The sequence below is a fragment of the Neomonachus schauinslandi genome, chromosome 1 (genome assembly GCF_002201575.2).
Source record: "Neomonachus schauinslandi chromosome 1, ASM220157v2, whole genome shotgun sequence".
NCBI classification, from domain to species: domain Eukaryota; kingdom Metazoa; phylum Chordata; class Mammalia; order Carnivora; family Phocidae; genus Neomonachus; species Neomonachus schauinslandi.
Genome location: NC_058403.1, coordinates 186,735,980 through 186,757,427, shown reverse-complemented (window position 1 = coordinate 186,757,427; position 21,448 = coordinate 186,735,980). Strand labels below are relative to the sequence as shown.

The 21,448-nt window shown below is 39.7% G+C and overlaps 1 protein-coding gene and 1 pseudogene across 2 annotated transcripts in view; both read right to left on the bottom strand.

Annotated features, from left to right (window-relative positions):
* FHIT (fragile histidine triad diadenosine triphosphatase) overlaps positions 1 to 21,448 on the bottom strand; it is a 1,475,077-nt gene that overhangs the window by 706,924 nt on the left and 746,705 nt on the right. The gene's annotated exons all lie outside the window — the stretch shown is intronic.
* LOC110584824 lies at positions 6,085 to 6,444 on the bottom strand (annotated as a pseudogene).

Below are 21,448 nucleotides of genomic sequence, written 5' to 3'. Positions count from 1 at the left end.
GCCCATACACTTGCTATTCTTCCTACACTTCACTCCACTTCTTCCGCACCTGGTTATGGGCATCATCTCCTCCTCTCTTCCTGATTCTTTAGTTTTATTCGCATCACCTCCTCTGTTCCCCCTATTATACCGAATACACGCTGGCCCCATTTTATGTTTAACCTGGCTGTGTTCATCCTTGGCTATAAGCACCACAAGGATCAAGATCCACGTTGTTTTAACTATAGGATCCCTAGCATCCAGCATTTTGCCTGGCAGAAAATAAGTACTCAAATACTTAATTTATGGATACACATATTAACAAACTAATTTAGGTAACTGTTCCTCCAAAATTCCCAAAAGACAGGAATTCTATCTTTTCTCACTTGTGCTTTCTATATGGCACCCTGCATGAAGCCACACTGGGCTGTTTCCCTGTGCTGAAAGATTTGAAGTAGGACCTTTTACATCCATTTCTGAACTCAGCTCTTTATGTTTTGGATACAGGGCTGTAAGGACCAATATCAGGTGACAGGTGCTCAGAGGGATGCCACCCTGAGTCACACGGTCTGAGTGATTTCCCTGGGTGCATCTTCTGTTATTCCTAACCACCAGAACCAACCCTGAGCAGCCTGGTGAGATGCCAAATGGCATTCTCTTCTTTCCAGACATCATGTGTCTCTTGACCTGTGCATGTCAAGAACCTCTTCTTTAAAATTCTTAGACTCCTGGAAGGGTTGAAGGGCGTATATATAGTCTTTTAGAATGGAAAGAGTGTGACAGTATCCCTGAAAAAACTGGCTATTCCAGAGACAACAGGGTTTGTTCAAAACTACTCCTCTTCTCCCATTGCTTTGTGAGCAAGAGAGTCACATGCTGGTCTTAATGCACTGAAGCCAGGTTCATATCCACGCTGCCTGCCATCACATTTTAGATCCTTTATTCTTCCCTATCACTCGTAAGATACTCTCACTCCTGCTTTACACCTGCAGCCCCACCACTGTTCACACTCGGTCACATTTCTGAAAGTTCCAACTTGATCTTGCCCCTTGAGTCTCATTTTATAGAAGCAACAGAGTTAAGAGCATTATCCACTAACCAGTCAAAAATTTTTTAAATAACCAAATGGTTCCTAAGCTTCTGAGAGGTCCAGGAACAACTAACTCACTGTCCTGGGTCTGCTTCTCCTCCCCATTTAAATTCCAGACTAGCAATTGATATCTTCCAGCCACAAGCTCCCAAGACTGTATTTTCTACCAATCAGGGGGAAATTGGACTTGCTTCATCTCTATTTTTTTTAAGATCTTTTTTGAGATTTTATTTATTTGACAGACAGAGAGAGAAAGCACAAGCAGGGGCATCAGCAGGCAGAGGAAGAAGCAGGCTCCCCGCAGAGCTAGGAGCCTGATGCAGGACGTGATCCCAGGACCCTGGGATCAGGACCTGAGCTGAAGGCAGATGCTTAACTGACTGAGCCACCCAGGCATCCCATGGGCTTCATTCATTTCTGTCACTTCATTCCAAATGGCCTGCTGCCTCTCTACTTGGGAGATGACATATAAATGCCACCTTTTATACAAGTACCATTCTAATTTTTACAAGAAATTTTAGATATATCAAATTCAGCATATACCAAATAATACAGTACCTTAAATAATAAGAGACCATATATTGAGTATTTACTGTGTACCAAGTCCTGTATCCAGAACTTTACCTGCATTATCATTTTATTCTCTCAGCAGTCCTGTAACAAATGTGCTATTGCTATCCCATCACAAGAAAGCTAGGTATAAAAAACTTGCCCATAGTCATAAGGAATGTAAATCCATTTATGTCAAATTCCTAGTTCAAACTTTACATCTCAAAGGATCTCCAAATGCAACTGAACAAACAAAATTTATACAGATCTATAGTTCTTCTCTGGATGTTCTTTAAAACACACACACACACACACAATATTCAATGAGGCAACAAATCTCTAGAATTTCCCATTTCAGAACATTTTCACTAAAGCTAAATCTCTCACACAAACTATCTGGCATCTCTTTCTATTTGGTCAACTTGGAACTGAGCTTAAGTACAAATAATGTAGGACAATACTATACATTATATTTAGCACTTAAGGTACTTGGTGTTTTCACTGGGATACTCTTTTGTTACTTTAATAAATTGCAACCTAGCAAGAGCAACATTTCATGAACCTCTTAGACATAATACCCAATTCCAAGAAGTCATCCTTTCTTGGAAATGTGCAAGTTCATTTCGTTTCTATTGTTTTGTTCTCAAAATTATTTCAAAGTCCAATAGGGTAGAACCAAATGGAATCATTCTTTACATGATGGAGCAGGAAGAACAGGGGGGAAAAAGGCAATGTGACACATAAAGAACCTAACTGAATATTTCACTGATGTTTGATGAATCACTGATGAGCTTTAGCTTTTCCCGCTTTAGATTCCTTCTTGATTGTGCTACCAGTAAGTTTGCCCAAATCACTTGCCTGCTACTAAAGTGTCAACAGAGGATATGTATTCACGAAACCGTACATTACTAAAAATGACCAGCAATTCTTAAACAGTAGATATAGATACTCTTCTTGAAGGTATTTTCTTGGGAGCAAGAGGAGTCTCTTTCACTTCACTAAATCATTGAAAGAGTGGGCTGAAAAAAACAGTAAGATCTTTAAAACCATTTATCATCTCAAACTTCTCCTTGAACAACTATTTTTTTTTTTTTAACCTTACAGAATAGGCACAGGGGGGAAAAAATCACTTAACCTGTGGAGATCACAACACAGATGCATTTTTTAATATAGCCACACACTAACTGGTTAATATAAGCAAACCATTTTCTAGTGGATGCTGGAAGTCTTAGACCAAGAATTTCTTTATAGAGAGAAATATAGATCTATATGTAATAGTATTAAATTAAAAATAATAATTTTGTGATGCACACAGAGATGCCTTTAAAAGTTCAGCTTTCGGGCGCCTAGGTGGCTCAGTTGGTTAAGCGACTGCCTTCAGCTCAGGTCATGATCCTGGAGTCCTGGCATGGAGTCCCACATCGGGCTCCCTGCTCAGCAGGGCGTCTGCTTCTCCCTCTGACCCTCCCCCCTCTCATGCTCTATCTCATTCTCTCTCTCAAATAAATAAATAAAATCTTTAAAAATAAAAAAAATTAAAAAATAAAAGTTCAGCTTTCTGCTCCATGTATCTTCTTTCTGAAAGTTGATTCTTTTTTTCCAAGTACTATTATTCTGGTCTGTCATTTTAGGTTATTTTTCCTTCCAGTCACTCTTAAAGGGACATGATTTTTTTTTTTTTTTAAGATTTTATTTATTTGTGAGAGAGAGAATGAGAGACAGAGAGCATGAGAGGGAGGAGGATCAGAGGGAGAAGCAGACTCCCTGCCGAGCAGGGAGCCCGATGTGGGACTCGATCCCGGGACCCCAGGATCATGACCTGAGCTGAAGGCAGTTGCTTAACCAACTGAGCCACCCAGGCACCCCTTAAAGGGACATGATTTGCTCTTTGTTCAAAGAGAAGGTATTTCTTCTCAATGCCTGATTGCTTTATCATCCAGCTGAGGCTCTCGATTCATCTTCCAATTAACAGACCTTTTATACAGTATCAAGAGAACTTCTGGTGGTGAGAGGAGGAAAGGTCTATAGAAAAGGCAAGATCTTCCCAACTGTGTTAAAAAAAAAAAAAAATTCCCTCTAACAGGCAAAGTAGATCACAATTTTTCTGGCCAAGGAAAGACCCTAACTACATTAGATTTGAAGATTGTTAAGTGACCAGTGCAATGTTTTCTCGATGTGGCCCCAAGATCCTCACCACAGGCACAGCTTAAATAGCTTGGCACTGCCTGGTGACCCTATATGAATTACCATCCATACACTAGAGCAGTGTACTACTCTATACTAATGTACTTAAGTACCACTTAGATAGCTTGTACTTAAGTATCACTTAGATAGCTTGTTAAAACGATTTCCTGAGCCCCAACTCCAGGGATTCTGATTCACCGGGTCTGGATGGGGCCCATGAATTTGCATTCCTAACAAGCTCACAGGTGATGCCAAATGCTGGTCTAAGGACCACACTTTGAATATCGCTCCAGAGCACTGTGATTCCAAAGCACTTGGGGTAAATTGTATCACTCACTCTGCATCTAAAATTCTGTTCTTGGATTATTTCAGTCTGCAGTCTTAAGAAGCATTTGGTCTTCAAAGAAAACATACTGCTGCAATGTGAGTCTGTCCTCTTCAGGATAGGCTAAGCTAGGCTAGGCTAGGCTAAGCTGGAAGGGAAGGAAGGAAGGGAGGGAGGGAAGAAAGGAAGGAAGGAGAGAGAAAGAGAAAGAGAAAAAGAGAGAAAGAAAAGAGAAAGAAAGAAAGAAAGAAACTTAAAGTAATGGGTCTTCACTTGGAACAGAGAGCAAGCTGACTCTGGTTTACAAAGGCCTATCTCATTCCTGATCCTTTGACATTTGAGAGAGATGTGAGCAGTCTATGTCAAAAATGCACACTGCACATTCCCAGGAAGCCACTCACAGGGCCAACTGTAATTTTATTTAAGCCTGCCTGAACTTGCTTTTCTTATTTTTCTCCTGTAGGCACTCATGAGGTTTTTTTTTTTCTTCCTTTTCTTTTGTAAGAAAGAACTCAAAGGCAAAGACACAGAGTTGACTTCACCAAAAACTAGCAAACTTTAAAGCAAAAAATAAAAATCAAGCATGTCTGTTTATATCAAGATTCACCCCACAACCCTTCTACTCATCCTCCTATACAAAGAGAAAACTTAAGACCATAATAGCTACTCTTCAAAAATGATTAAATGAAAATAGTCCAAAAGTCAGATTACTGGAAATATGTCTAAGCCCTTTGTGTGCAAATCCATACGGTGGCAGTTGGAACACCAAACACCTAAGAAAGAAAACAGACATACACCTTATATAAAGCAGGGTTGCAAATCCAAATGCCTACAGTGTAAGTAAGGTAATTTAATGGATGAAGTCGGGAGTAAGGGAAGAGAGAGCACCAGGGACAATGGAGAACTTGAGAGTCCTGGGCTTATGAGCTGCTCCTAATTAGCTGAAGTCCAATTCTGATATCAGAAATACATTTTCTGTTATTCCTTCCAGTCCTATTTCTTGGATTTTAAGTTGAGTTACAGATACTATGTTTGAAAAGTCACAGGAAAACTGGATGAAGGTTAACTTCCTCCAGAAAAGGTTCATCCTAGGCTGTGGTAGGCAGCCTGGGATGGGTCAGGTCACCTTCATCCAACTCAGGATTGAGTTGACTCAAAATTGGCTGATATTTGAAAGATTTGGTCTGCCTCTCTTGCTCACATCCTTGGATGTAGTTTGAAAGCCCATGGTGTTTACCAGTCTCCCTTGTCTTTCATGGATGTTGAACTCCAACAGTTTTACCCTTAGCAATGGAAGACTGTCACATTGAGCGCTTTGCCTTTTCAGTGATTTGCTTCCTAGCTTCCTAGCTCCATACCCTGCATAGCACAAAAATTAGGCAAATGCCTCCAGGGATGAGACTGCCCAAGATCAGGCTAATTATCTAGTACCTGCCTTTTTTCTGAGGTCTCATGCTCTCAACTCCCAGCTGCTTTAGCATCCCTAAACTTTGATGTTTGTCTCTTCTGCCTTATGAGATTGCCAAAAAATCTTCGGCCTTCTCTGCTCCCAGGCTACAATCTTTAGTCTGATTTCTCAGCTTTCATGCCAAACCAAAAATTGGAGAGATCCCTTGAGGGAAAAGCAGGTTATGGAATGCTGGCTTACCACTTTATAGTGCCCTATGCTCTAGGAGTCTTGGTTTTCTTGGCAACTCTTTAATGTCTTCAAATTAGGTGCATTTCAGACTTTGTTTAATTTAGCTTCTCTACTGTTTTTGAAGAAGTGTTGGTTTTTCATAGACCATCCCAATTTAGCCAGAGGCAAAAGTCCCCAGGTAGGTTGTTGATTGGTTGGTTGGTTGACTGACTGACTGACTGATTCTTTTGGAGATTACAAGGTTAAAAGGAGTGGAGATCAGTCTTGTTCACACTGACTGCAGTGAGTTGTATTTGGGTTTTCTATGCCTGAGACTTCTCAACTGCTGCTGTTGCCATAGATTTGTTTTCTTTCAGGATCAAAGTGGGTACTTTCATATAAAATCTTATTTTTAATTCCTTCTCTGGCAATTCTTTCCTGGATTCTTAGCTTTGCCTAAGTATACCTACAATGGAACCAGCATTCTCGAGCCACTAAGATAAACCCTCCTACTCCAACATCGTATGAACTTCTCATTCTACTCATTAACGAAAAATGTCCAAGGCCAACCACAATAGATCCTCATGAACCATACAACATTGAATCCTGTGCACAGGGAAGATTTTCGACATCTAAAATTCCTAGGAGCTTCAAGAGCTTCCCCTTGGTGGAGTCACCAGGCTTTGGTGTGGCAGTCATGGGCTCCAGTCCCAGGTTAATTTAATACAGTAATGTAACTACTTCCCTTGGAAATAATGTGTTTATTCTGAAATTTAGGAGTTAACTTCATATTTATTTTTTTAATTTTTTTTATTATGTTAATCACCATACATTACATCATTAGTTTTTGATGTAGTGTTAACTTCATATTTAAACACTTAATCCACATGAGCTATGCAGCAATCATTTTGGTAAAAATTGACTACAAATGTTTATATATATATTCAATTTCAAACAAGACATCAAACTAATACTTTTGGTTCAGTGATCTCTTTTAAGACAGATATGTCAAGCAACTTTTGTATTTTGTCAGCAGCCTTAAAAGAAATTTCAAATAACCACAAATCATTGTTACACTTTAGAGTACTTGAGACACTCCAGATAAATATTTGTTGATAGATGGACAGTAGGTGGAGGAATGGTTTCACCTAATATGTAATAGAAGAAAGTGACAAGACACCCACCCTTATGCTTATCAGGGAACAAGATGAGAATGCTCTGGCAGAATATCACTCTTGTAGTTGCCAGTAATTGGCCCCACTTGAAGCAAAGAGGAGGGATTTAAATAGAGGCACTATCTGACTTAAGCCTTCCTGTATAATGCAGAGCCCTGGATACAGACAGACATAAGACACATGGTAAAACAGTCAAATTATTCCCATTACCATGTGCCATCTCCAAGTGTGGCTTCCTGGGAATTCATCTGCAGAGTGCAACAACAAATTCTCTTTATCAAAAATGTTGAAAGCTCTTTGAGATTACTGCTCTGTTAGGACATCTAGCCTAACGGGCATGGAGCTCTTCACCATGTGGGTAGCTGGAGAATGTAGCAGCGGGCTCAGGATAGGACTGTCCACAGTGAATGCAGACTTCAGTTCCTCTAGGACCGTAACAGACCCCATGGCAGATCCCTGCTGACAGAGCACTTGTCTCTTCTGTAACACGCCTATATAAATAAGAGAAAATACCCAAGCATCCAAATGATGGGGATAATGAAAGACATCAGAACATAGCACGTGTCCTAAACTAACTCCTTAGTTTTCACAATTATCTAGTTTTTAAGACTGAGTGACGAATAGGTAAAATAAATAAATAAATAAATAAAACCTTAGGCCTATAAAGCAAACAAGAAGTAAATAAAATGACTAACATGGAGTACTGCATCAGAAGGTATCAAATGGCCAAAAAAAAAAAAAGCATTATCTGTATATGGCAGGCAATGTGCCAAGGATATTACTTGAAATCTGTCCATCTTCACGACAACTCTTCAAGGTAAATACTCTCATAATCCTCATTTTGATAGATGAGAAAAATGAAGCACAGAGCGGCTTAGTAATTTACTCCAAGTAGTAAGCGGTAAAGAGTCAACCTGAAACTAGGTCTCAGAATGCCATATCACAAACCCTTAACCACATCCCTTTACAGGCCTCCTGGACTGCATTGATCATCTTAATGTCTCGCTGCTTATTCCTTATACTTTAATAATGTGACTATGGATTATGGACATGTGCCTTTCCTAGCTGTCCTTAAATCTGAACTAAATATAAAACTAATGACATCTTGGGAGCTGTGATTCTTCCCTAACACATTTTGCTAAGAACATGGCTTATGAAATCTTTATATCTAGTTGAAATGTGTTTACTAAGTCTTGACAGGAAGTTCATTCTAGGGGGATATTACACATGGGCAATGTAAATTGCTCTAAGGGCTAAGAAGCCTTCATTCCAACTAGTTTTTTGCTGCCAAGTAATAAGTAATTTAATAGATTTGGAAAATGAAGCACCTGGTCTAACCCCTTTCACAAGTTACTAGGACTGCATAAAGATCAGTCACTCTACACAGATTTGGAAAATTCCCCATCTGACACATGGAGTTGCCTCCCTCAACGTTGCTGCAAACTGCACATTAGTGTTTAGGCCAAGTATCTCTGAAGAGGCACAAACCTGTTCCGATGGCCTAGTAACGCCACACTGCAAATACGCATTTTGATGAGCATTTCCGAGCGCTGGAGGAAGGAGAACTGGGACCCCAACCTGAAGGCCAGCATCTTGTTCCTGGCTTTTCTGGCTCACAGCTGTGCCACCATGAGCAAGTCACTATAAGCTTCGGTTTCCTACTCCATAAAAGATGCCAACCTGCCTCATGATGTTCTTGTAATGGTGGTACCTGTGAAAACACTTTGAAAAACTATTCAAACCGAAGATCAGATATGTGACGTATAAGCACATACTTACACACAGCACCAAGGGCTAAGTCGCGCGTATCAACCAGATGCCAGTGGCTAGATGATTAACCAGGTAGAAGACAGAAGTCCACTAAGCCACCCCCCCAGAGGAAGTGAGCCTGTGAGGAGATGCCTGGTTGCTATGGTGATGGGAAAGGACAGAGCAGCCCAGGCAGAGGGACAGGGAGGGAAAGGAGGACACAGGCTGGCTACAGAAGCAGGTTCTAGAGAGCCTTCCTAATGAGCACTGAGTAAGTGTGGACTTCTGGAAATAGCAGCAGACAAGAATTCACTCATTAACAGAAAATAACCTGATATAGAAAGGCTGTGTGCCAGGCACCATAAACCAAAAATACCAACATGCAGGATCCTGCTTGATCTTAATAACAAGCCAGTGAAGGTATGCCCCCTATTTACTGATTAGGTATCATAGGCTTTGAGCAATTTATTGTCAGGTCCATATAGAGAGTAAGTGATAAACCAGGTTCAAACAGGGTCTGTAGAACTTGTTTGAACCTGGAGCCATGCTCCTTGACCTCCATGCTATGCTGCCTCTCTAAACCATTGTCAGGATACAAACCAGCACATCTATCAAGCTGTATTTCTGTAGAACAACTTTGTGTTTAAATACATAGGGAAAAAGTCAGGTATGGTATACACTCAAATGTTCACAGCACTCTTTCTGTACAGTGGGATCACAGGTGACTTTCTCAATACCCTTAAGTATTATCTGACTTTTGTAATCAAAAAGAGAAAGCAATTAAAGAATTAAAATACATCTTTATTTTTTCCTTCCTAAGGACAACTCTTATTGGGGTGCCTGGGTGGCTCAGTTGGTTAAGCAACTGCCTTCGGCTCAGGTCATGATCCTGGAGTCCCTGGATCAAGTCCCGCATCGGGCTCCCTGCTCAGCAGGGAGTCTGCTTCTCCCTCTGACCCTCCTCCCTCTCATGCTGTCTCTCATTCTCTCTCTCTCGCAAATAAATAAAAAAAATCTTAAAAAAAAAAAAAGGACAACTCTTATTTCCAAATGCTTTAGGTCATCTGTATTAAAAAAAGAAAAAGAAATGAGGAAGTCAAAGGGACAGTTTGTTAAAGGTTAAATATTATAAATTTGATACATTTGATTAATAGCTTAAGTATCTGTGGTATAGCAGAAAGCCACTGAAAACACTGGAGTGAACCTAGTCTAGCAAGGGAGGTTGGGCTTGAGGTTCATGATGGCAGGGGTGGGGCACCAGCATAAGGATGGGGGTCAGTGTGAGTGCTTTACAAAGTAGTCCCCACTCCAAGACTTTCAGAGAGAATTCGGGGAAGAATCACTAGTCTAGGATCCACTGTACTGGTGGGAATCAGCAATCCCACTTCTAGTATGTTGGCTGGGAGAAAGGCTAAGAATCACTGATACAAAAAGAGATAATCAGTAGAAGGCTATGCAATTAGGTAAGACAGTAATGGGATAAGGTCAAGGAAAAGCAGGAAGGATAGACATAGGGAAGATCCATACTTGGAGACTAGAAAAAAGATAAAGGGAAATGGCAGGGGGGAGAATAAGCAGAGGTGTGGGTGGGAGGGTATTAATAAGAATATTCTAAAATAAATGTTTCTTGTAATGGAAGAAGGCTTCAAAATGTAAAACTACCTGTTTCAAAAGAAAATTTTCATACAACAGGTAAATCCTTACCTATATTAATATAGAAAATGAAAAAGCCAGTTTCCATTTAGTATTTAATATGTGGAACATTGTAATCTCTTATATTTTGGGGAGGAGACCACATAGGCTATTGCAATGAGATTTATAAACAGATAAAACTTCTTTCAAATGAATTGTTTCTAATAGTTTAGAGTTACAATGGATACTTGTTACTTGTATAATGAAAACTTGTTTCTAGGGGTTCTTAAGCCAACTAAGAACGCCATCACAATATTGAAATGCTTTGAATTAAACATTAGCAAGAGAGCAATTAATGAAAAGCCTAATAATCTTTTATTACTGTCCAAAAAAATCATTTTCACTTAGTTTTATCTATCTGGCAATGTTGAACTTAACCTGAACCTTGTGCTCCCAGGAAATAGCCAAGGTCAAGAAATTCTTACCCTTTTGTGTTTTGGGAAACATCCCAAAGTACAAGGACCAATCTGCCCTTGGAGATTCTGAGACCCACATCTACCCTTCCTCATGACGCCCTTATTTCATAAAACCTCACAATTTTTACTTCATCTTTGACAACAGCTGCATAGGAACCATGCCATGTAAGTGTCATAACTGACATAAACTGTCCTCTATTGTTGGACATTTAGCATGTTTCCAATTTTTCACAACTACAAAGAAAGCTACACCAGCCATCTTTGTACAAACAACCAGCCAACCTCAACTCTTCTCCTCCTCCTTTGAGACTTCGCTCATGAGTGAGCATTCCCCCTCTTGTAAGAGCCTGAAAAAAATCATCTCCTTAATAGTCTGGTACAACTTGTCTTTGACATATTCAGCTGTTAAGAGGTTTCCAGAAAAAAATATAGCAGGAAATAAATGAGACCATATCACAAATGCTTGTTCCATGCTTTCTCAGGAAACATATAAATGCAAAAAATTTCACAAAGAATATTTAATGTCAATTGATAATGCTGATGCAAAAACTCCAAGAAAGGAAACGAGATTCTATGAACAATCTCACTTTGCCTGAAGATAAATTAGTACAACTGAAAATTATTTCAAATTTCTTATTTGAATGGCAAGGAAAATAATACTAAGGAAGGAAGCCGGACTCACTATGATCAGGAAACACTCCCAATTTAGCAAACCACACAGGTAGCACGGGACATTTCACAAGGGCCAAAATGGTTGACCAATTCTACAGTATGAGAAGAGAGAAAAATCACAGCTTTGGCAAAGGAACGAAGTCCTAACCATGAGGATGACTTAAAGACACAGGATTCTGGCCCAGATGGGATTCAGGAACCACCTTGCTCCAAATTCCAGCAGGTTCATGAATCACAAATCCCAGGAACAATTCAGTGGGGCAACTCCAATCCATGTTTCAAAACTTGTGATTTTCTACAAGTTTATTTTGCTTGGAGAAAAATCATTAAATGTATCACATTTTATTTCTACACTTCTGTAGGACTTCTTGTATAAATGCCCAAATCTGGGGGTGGGGGCGGTTGGAGGGGGTGGAATATTCTAACCTCATGTCATTTTAGCTTCTGCATTACTGACACGATGCTGCAACTCTAAGGTAGAAAAGTTTGCAGGGGAAGCAGCTCCACTTGGTAACAAAACTGCCCTAATTTGGACTACGAATTAGCAACTTTTTCCTGAGCACTGCAACAAATGAAGCAGACACTTTATCTCATTTAAATCTTGGAAAACTCTCCAAGGTTCCATTTAACAGATGCAAAGGTGAGACGCAAAAAGGCTTTATTGTGTGCCTAGGATAACAAAGTTGGTGGAAAATGGCAAATAGTGATTATTAAGGGAGGATTCAACATGTAGCACTGTTAGAGTCAATGACATTCAATTTTGTATGAGACCAACAGAATGTGGCCAAATAAAAGTATTTCATGTGACCGGCTTAATGAATTCAAAACAATGATTAGTAATTAACACATCAATCTTCTGAATGTCAATGGATAGCTCTAAACTGCTGGGGAAAAATTTTTTTTTAAATAGTGCTGGAGCTTGCTTGCAAAGTTTCTTGAGTTGATTAAATATTCCCTCCAAAATCTTGTTTACATTATTAATTCACTCAGCAACCTCTGTCTTCAGAGAAGTGTAAATTTCTACCTGGTCCCTGAAGAGTTAGCACACATTTTTAATTAAAATCATCTTGAATAAATTGAGTTGTTATTCTTACAGGCTGTAATACTAATAGTATTAACTCCAAATAAGACAGAAGGTAAAGAAAAAAAAAATAGGGTCCATTAAAAGTATGCACACATAGGGGCCTTGAACAGTGAAACATTTATCTAAACTTCATAAAAAGATCTGACTCCAAATTATGAAAAAGGGACCAGTGAGTCATTTCTACAGTTTTCATGAATGATTCACAATAGTAAAAAATGTAAAGATGTGTCAAAAGTTTACAAGTTCAAAGTACAAACTGAATGCTTCCTTTAGGAAAAGCTAAAACAAAATTAAACACCATGAGAAAGTAAGTTTTCTCTCTTATGATCTAAATGACAGTCACAGAATTATGTGCATAATGATACAATTATATGCTGTCATGAACAGTTTAATTATTATATGCCCGAGCAGTTTTTTTCTTAAAAAATCAAGTGCCCTTCCTCATCTGAATGCTTCTAACCTAACTTTGCCATTCTTCCACTATATTCAATTTTCTATGGACACAGGAGTGGTCTGTCATTTAAAATGATGCTACTAAAATTCTCTCACTTTACTTTCAAGCTCTTAAAGGCTAGGTAGCATTTTGTCAGTCTCCACCATGCCAAGAGGCTGAACTCATTCATTCTTTCTACTGCTTGAATGCCTCCTTCATGCCAGGTACCAGGCTAGGATATGAGACATACACTGGAGGCCATGGGATCTTACTGGCAAGTAAGGAGACTGGAAACAAGCAGGGTACTGGACAACAGAGAGGCAGTTTGGGGTCAGCAGTGTCTATGCGCTCAGACTGCACAGTCAGCCCTGGTTTAAATCCTAGATGTGCCTTTGGGTACATCACTCAAGGTCTCTAACTCAACCTCTTCCTCATCTGAAAAATGGAAGTGATGAAAATCCCTACCTCACAGATTTGTGAGGATTAAATGAGAGGATACAATGCTTCTAATTTAATTCCATGGCCCATAGTATATGCTCAACGAATATGACCTGCCATAAGGACGCTAATTATATTATTACTACTTTTTGCACTATAACAAGTGCCATGAAGACCTATGTAAAGGATGCTAATAAGAGCACCAGGAAGAGCAAATCTCCCTAGAGTAGTTCAGTATGAACAGACAGACTACAGAGGACAGCACGCCAAGTAACGAGTCTTCGATATCTAGGAGAAAAAAATAGAGTGTTGTTCAAGAAGAACTCTCAAGAGAAGATGTCGTGTTCGTTTAGATGACTATTTCATCTTAAGAAAGCAGTCTTCAGCTACTGATCAAACCAGAACCCTAGCCATGCTGATGATTATCATCATCAGCAACCCTAAATTCATTTGCTGCATCACATCTTGGCATGCAAACGCTCATTTGTTACAATTATCCCTTCAGTTTGACATGGAGAGAAAGCAACCATAAAGCAACTTCTATTACCCTGGGAAGCTCCTCTAAATAATTAAAATTCTAAAGCACTCCTCAAGCTGAAAGTAGATCAGCCCCTCATTGAGGGCACATTCTATTAAATAAGTAGGCTCATGTTTGTTGTTCTTGCAACCCAAGTCCTTGAGCTCACAAATCCCACAGCACCAAAAGTCATTATTTTTTAATCTAATTTAATTTTTTAGGTCCCAAATCTATCTTCGGGAAAAAAAAAAAAAAAGCCGCCATTTCTTACACACAACTTGGGCCCTTTCTAGGTACTCGTCATTAGGCTAAGCTTATAACATACATGATCTCATCTTCCATAGTTTTCCAGGGTGATGCTACTATTACTCAGAGTTTTAAAGGAAACTGAGGCACAGAGAGGTTCAAACCCTCACCCAAGTTTCATTAGCTCAAACATATTATAGCTATGATTTGAACCCAGCTTTCAAGTCAATGTCCATATCCACTATATTACAGCATAAGCACCTTGAGAATATATTTTCTTTTTTAAAGCAATATTTACATTCCAAATGCAAATGAAGGTCAGGTGGGGGTGAGGTGTGGGGCCGGAGTAAATAGGTGGGAGCAGGAAAAGGAGGTAAATGACTCAGCCACTGCAGACACATGTTTAATTAGAATTCACGTGGGCTCCAACTCAGGTTGGATTTTCATGAAGATCAGACAGGATTCTCTTTTTCACCAAAGACTGAACTCCATTTTAAGTCAGGGTCTTAGACAACAAGGGCTACTCACTTCCTAGTAGACTTTGAGGACTGGTTTTCTTCCCCAGTATTGAGCTTCAGACCTACCATCTTCTCATGAGCCTTTACAAGGGGACAGTCTACTCTTTCCCATGAAACAGGATGAAAGCAACTTATCTACATGCAAGTCTCCAGAACCAACAAGTGAACCAATTACCAATGAAAACAGGCTTGTTGTAAGCATTAATTAAAATGAGATAATATTTTGCTTAATTAGTGCAGTGCCAGGCATACAATAGGCATTCAACATATGTTTGTGCCATTACTAATAACGTTTATGGATATTATGATTCCTAAAGAGTCCTTTAACTCACATGGAAGCAATATCCTATACCACATGCCCTTTTCTCAAGATTATGCAACCTAATAGAAATAACTAAAACAAATGATTAGCTTCTGCAAATGAGGAATCCTGCAAATGACTGCTCTGTTTGACTTGTAACAGCCACATGCTCAACTGGAAAATTTATTTTGATAAATGTTTGTCAGTAGGGAAAAATGGGCTAGGATAAGGCTGGCATCAGAAAACGGAAATTCGTGAGGAGGAAAACAATTTTATTTTAAAGGATCAAAATCCATTATTAAACAAACCTGCTTACCAAATGCAGCTTAAATGAAATACCACCAACAACTGGGTAAACTATGTCCAGCAGTGGTTGGACTCATGCAATGAACTGATCAATTTAACTGGTCAATTAATCCAAAAGATGACCAGTCCATATGCATGAAGACTGTACCAGGGAGCCAGACTAACAGAGAGTTGCCATATAAAGGGCCACCAGACTCAATTAATTCACATTTGATCAGATTCCCTGGATAATAATGGCTCACAGCTGGATTTGTACAACACAAAACACAGAGGTGCATTTAAATATTAATAATTTTTTAAATATTTGAAAAGGTGTATCTTTTTTACTTATCACATAGCCCAAGGGAAACAGAAAGGTTGCATAATTCCCAGATACCTCAAATGAGGGAGGCTCCCAGTCTTCACTGAAGTTCAAGAGCATTAACTTCACACCTACGCTGTCACACTCACCCCTGCCCATCTCCCAAGACCAGACCTGACTTGCTACCTTCCCTTCCATGCTGACTTTAGACACAGCTATCAGTTTTGCTAAGTCGCACTGTGGGGGGGGGACACTATGTCCCTTCTTATTAAAGACAACACGAATTACGGAACTAACCTACTTACTCTCTTGCCCCAAAGATTTCAGTGTTTAACTCAACTTCCCCATAATTCACTACACACAGCAATTAAATTAATGGCAGCGGTGGCAGCATAGAATCCTTTAAGCCCCTATGGGCTTGTTCCTTTGATTAGACCAGATCAAGGAAGCTGCAGCTATTTGCAGGCAGATTAGAGGGGCTCCCTTTTTTATTGCCATCAGGGCTGAAGATTGAAAGGTCAGGTGTGTTGACACCTTACTCATCTCCATCTGTGATAGTTTACACTGAGATTATTCTTAAAGAAGGTTTTTAATACAGTAAGAGGACCATATGGATCAGGAGGCATGAAGGCGCCCTCATACATTTCAGGCAAAGGTACCAAGCGGGTTTATGCCTATCTGCTTCATCAACACACCCTGACTGCCACCTCCAGGTGCCAATAATGGATGCAGGAAATCAGCGTCCCGATGCTCTGTGAGATAGGATGGGGGCCTTCAGGGTCATACAACATTTAATTATGCTCTTCATGGTTTGGGGACTATGTTGCATTTTATTACATTTTAACCTTTGGTGGAAAGAAAGCACTTATTATCTGTTCATCAGTCATTCCCAAATCTAGCTCAATCAAAATCACTTGAACTTTTTTTTTATATTAAAAAAACAAAGTTGACAACCAGCTTCCCAAATCTCACCCCAGAGCTAGTGAATAAGTATCTCTTGGGGATTTGGCCCAGGAATCTCTAGTTTCCAAGAGCCCCACTAGAGGTGGTTCTAGTAAAGACCCAGTTCAAGGACTCACTGGTACATGTCACAAAGCCAAAGTATAAGAAGTTTACCTGAAAAGAATAAATAACAATGCTCAATGAAGTTGAACAATGAGTAGGTTAGGATAGTCAGGCTGCCTGGGATTAAAATCTCCTTCCTCCACAGCGAGCAGGGTATATAAATTACTGAATCTCTCTGGGTCTCATTTTTCCTCACTTTTAAAATGAGGTTAATACCACCTCCCACAGGTACCTCTATGGAAAGCACTTAGCATGGGCCACAACTATATTAAGCTACCCAAAACTATGAGTGATAATTATTTTTTAACCAGATCCCAGAAATTCTAGAAAACAAAGCTCATTGTATCATAGTAAACAAATTTTCCACAAAACAGAATAGTCTTTTTCCTCTCATTTAATTCTTTACACTTAATACTATACTTACTATGGGATGGGCTGAAATAATGACTAAATTCTAATTTAAAGCTGCATTACTTAATAATTTACTTAATTCAAAGGCACCATCAATTCACTAATAGCTCTGTTGGAATTAAAGAAGGAAAACAAGTATGTGATGACTGCAAACTGCATCCCAATTTCAGAAATGTTAAGATGTACTGGGGTGAGGTAGGACAGGAGAATCTAATGCTATCAAGAACCCAGGGAAGTCTGTATTAACAAGCCTACACATCCCCAATCACACATAAAGTTCCCCCGAGGGGTCATCAGCAGAATGAGAGTCCTACAAAATATTCTGGAGTCAAATCATCTGGAAATCACTGCCTAACATTGCCCTCCTCCTCACACCCTCTCTTCACATAGATTCATGATGCATACTCACATATTAAAATATCTGAAGGTTGAGACGTGTTTCAACAGATACACCAGTTGAACTTGCCTTGAACTTTTCTGCTGACCTTTTGGGGAATAAACTTTCTCAGTACATATTTTGATAAATGTTAAAGTAAAGCCAAGTTTCTTGGCTATAGTAATTATGAATATCTTTGTCCAAATATCTTGTCTTGTCAGAGTAAAAGGCCTATGGGGAAAGAAGTCCGATGTCTTCAGACTAACCACAGGATTCATAGCTTCCTTCCAAGGATAATAAGACCCTTTCTTGTTATTTATTAGATGGTAAAAAATGAGCCATGAGAAAACAGGGAGAGCCATTACTTTTTCTGAGCAACCTTATAAGTTGAGAACATTACTGAGCATTTATATTGTATGATAATTTGACAAAAAGACATTTTTAGTTTTTAATTATCCCAATGATAAGATTAAAAATCCAGGAACTGTTTATTCAGATCCATCTTGGTAAAATAACTACATTCAATAAACACACAATACAGATAGTTTTAATTTTACATGTGGGCCAGGAGGATCCATTTCTCCCAAAACATGTATCATCCCATATGTGCTCTGATTTACAATCCCCAAAGCATAAAGTTTGAATTGTGAGTCTTCTGTTTAGGATTCATTGGAATTCTAATCCTATAGTCACACTAAAATAGATGCAGTCTAAAAGAAAATTCTCCACGTTTTAAAGCCAGATGGCCCATATAAGCTAAATATTTTTTCATTCCTTGTTCAGAAGAAAATTCACGTTGAAAGTAGTGAATTAATTTAAGTAGACATGAATTTAAGGGATCCTTAGTCATCAATCCCAAACTTAGGACTCTATTTAAAGAAAATGCATTTTTTAATGAAGTTTAAAAAATAACAAAAAAGAATATATATAGCAACCCTGGCACAGAAAACTTCTTTTAAAAAAAATCCGCTAATGTTCATGGGGAAAAAATAAAAAAAAATTTAACAATTCTCAATTCCATGGTATGACCAAATTTTTTTTTCTTCAAACTGAAAAATGAGATCTTTATTTGAAATATTTCTAGAATCACCAAAAAAGGTCTAATTATTTCAAATTGTCTAATAGTAAATATGTTATCAAAGAGTGAGCCTTAATCACAATTTTCTTTTTGATTAAAAAATAACAAAAATCCAATTCTAGCATTTCTTTTCTTTTTTTAAAAAAAAGATTTATTTTAAAGAGAGAGAGAGAGAGCCAGCAGGGCCCTGACACAGGGCTTGCTATCCTAGGACCCTGAGATCATGACCTGAGCTGAAATCAAGAATCAGAAGCCTAACCACATGAACCATCCAGATGCCCCCACTTCACCATTTCTAGTCTTAGACTGATAGAAACCCAGAACTTGGATTGTATTTTGCAACATTCTCACACATTCTACACTTACATTTTCTCTTCTATTAATACAAATATATATAAATATACATAGAAAGACTCCCCAGCAGCCCTGGGAGACATTACCATACTGCATGAGTCCGTTAAATGAAATCAAGAAACTAATAAAAAGGATAGCAACGTTCTTCTCATCATATTTAACATCTCTGTTCTTTAAAATGAAGGAGGCAGCCATACAGTAGCCTTAAAAATGCCATATAGTGGGATCTTCTCTCCAGCACTCTAAGAACTGTTCAGTTATACAAGACAGGGCCTCTTCAAATTATAGTTGACTCCTGAACAACATGAGGATTAGAGGCACTGATCCCCCAGGGCAGTCAAAATTCCACATGCAACTTCTGACTTCCCAAAACTTCACTACTAATAGCCTACTATCAACCAGAAGCCTTCCCCTAAACATAAACATTCAATTAACACAAATTCTGTATATGTATTATCTACTGTATTCTTACAATAAAGCTAGAGGAAAAGGCAGTGTTAAGAAAATCATGAGAGAGGGGCACCGGGGTGGCTCAGTCATTAAGTGTCTGCCTTCGGCTCAGGTCGTGATCCCAGAGTCCTGGGATCGAGCCCCACACCGGGCTCCCTGCTCAGCGGGAAGCCTGCTTCTCCCTCTCCTACTCCCCCTGCTTGTGGTCCCTCTCTCGCTGTGTCTCTCTCTGTCAAATAAATAAATAAAATCTTTTTAAAAAAAAAAAAAGAAAAGAAAATCATGAGAGAAAATATATTTACAGTCCTGTACTGAATTGAGTGAAAAAAATTCCATGTATAGGGGCTCGTGGCTCACTCAGTCAGTACAGCATGAGACTCTTGACCTCAGGGTTGTGAGTTCAAGCCCCACATTGAATGTAGAGATTACTTAAAAATAAAATCTTAAAAAGAAACCCATGTATAAGTGGACACGCACAGTTCAACGTTGTTCAAAGCTCAACTGTATTCCCTACTTGGGATAAAATGTTGGAAGCTTTTTCCTTCTGCACATTACCTGTGTGTTGGTCCATTAGGCATTCAAAGTCAGTTTCTCAACAAATAGTCTTAGAAAACAGACCATTATTTTGTTTAAAGCAAAGGTCTTCAAAGGCAGTCACAGGTAGGCTGAGGATGGGAGGCCCCAAACAAGCCCAAGCTAGAGCACCTCTAATGGAATCAGTTTGATAAACTGAGTTTCCATGTAAGATTATAACTTAAAAAAAAAAAAAAAGTGCAGTTTAAAAATAAAAATCTGAAAACCACTAGTTTAGTGGAAATGGGACACGCATGCAAGATAGGACTCACCCCTGTATCAGGGTCAGGATCCTGGGTAGGATGACCCATTTGCTGAGACAGTCCTTGTACCCAAAGGCCCAGAGTAAAGGGCCACATTATAGAAAGTGCCCTGGCTGCCAGGGAAAAAACTAGCAACATCTGTGTGCCAAGAGTACATCTCTAAATCCTATTACTGACTCGAGTACTGATTCAAACAGAGGTTGAAGCATTCACAGTCTGCCTAATGCAGGGTCGGCCCACAGTAAACACACACTGAAGGGGTACCTATGATGGGCCAGGCATCATGCCAGGAGCAGGAGGACCTTGCTGAACACAAATAGCACAGCCCCTGCCACCCAGAGGTCAAGTCTAATGGAAGAATGGTCATTAATCAAATATTAAAAAGAACTGCCACATAATGAGCCCCTGCTGGGCATCAGGTGCCATTCTAACATCAGCTCTTCTCATCATCATCACACCTCTAAGAATGAGATGCTGTTACATCTCCATGTCACGGAAGAAGCACTGAGACACAGAGAGGTCCCAGGGCTGCTAAGAGGCCAAGTTTGGCTTGAGGTGCAGCTGAATGGCTTGAGATTCCAGGCTCTCAATCATCAGACCCTCTCTCCTGCTAAAAGTCTGTAATCTCCTAGGAATTAGCCCTAAGCAGGGAGAACAGACCACCATTGCAGAAATGACATTTGAGCTAAGAGCTTCAGGAATGGCAGAGAAGAGGGAAGAGGTCAAAGCACCTGCAAAGGACTGGGGGGGGGGGGGGCGCAGGGAAGGGCCCGGTGAGCACAACATCCAGCCCATCAGCACAGAGAGGTGGCGAGCACTGGGGACAATGGGTGGCAGGAGGTAAGAGGCGAGGGGTATGTCGGGACTATGCTGAGTAGGGCCCTGTAGAACACTGTAAAGCACTTTTGTCTTCATCCCTAGACTAATAGGAAATCACTGCAGGGAGGTCCCTCAGAGGTACAGGTGTTTCAAAAGTCCTCCCTGGATGCATCCAAACACGAACCATGAGAACCTTCTGACCCTGTCAGGGCTGACACGGCACAATCTTCCCCAGAGACTGACCAAGACAAGACCAACTCTGCTCTGGATCATTCTGTACATTCCTGAGACATGCCGGCAGCCTGCCATGGACCAACCACCTGAACACTCTGCCTGGGGCAGGGAGAGGGAGGTAGCAGCTCCAGCTAATCTCTTCTGGAGCTTCATCAGTGGGGCAATACATCACCTCCTCAGACTTCAGCATGGAAGGAGAACTTTGAGAACACAAACATTTAAAAATGACACT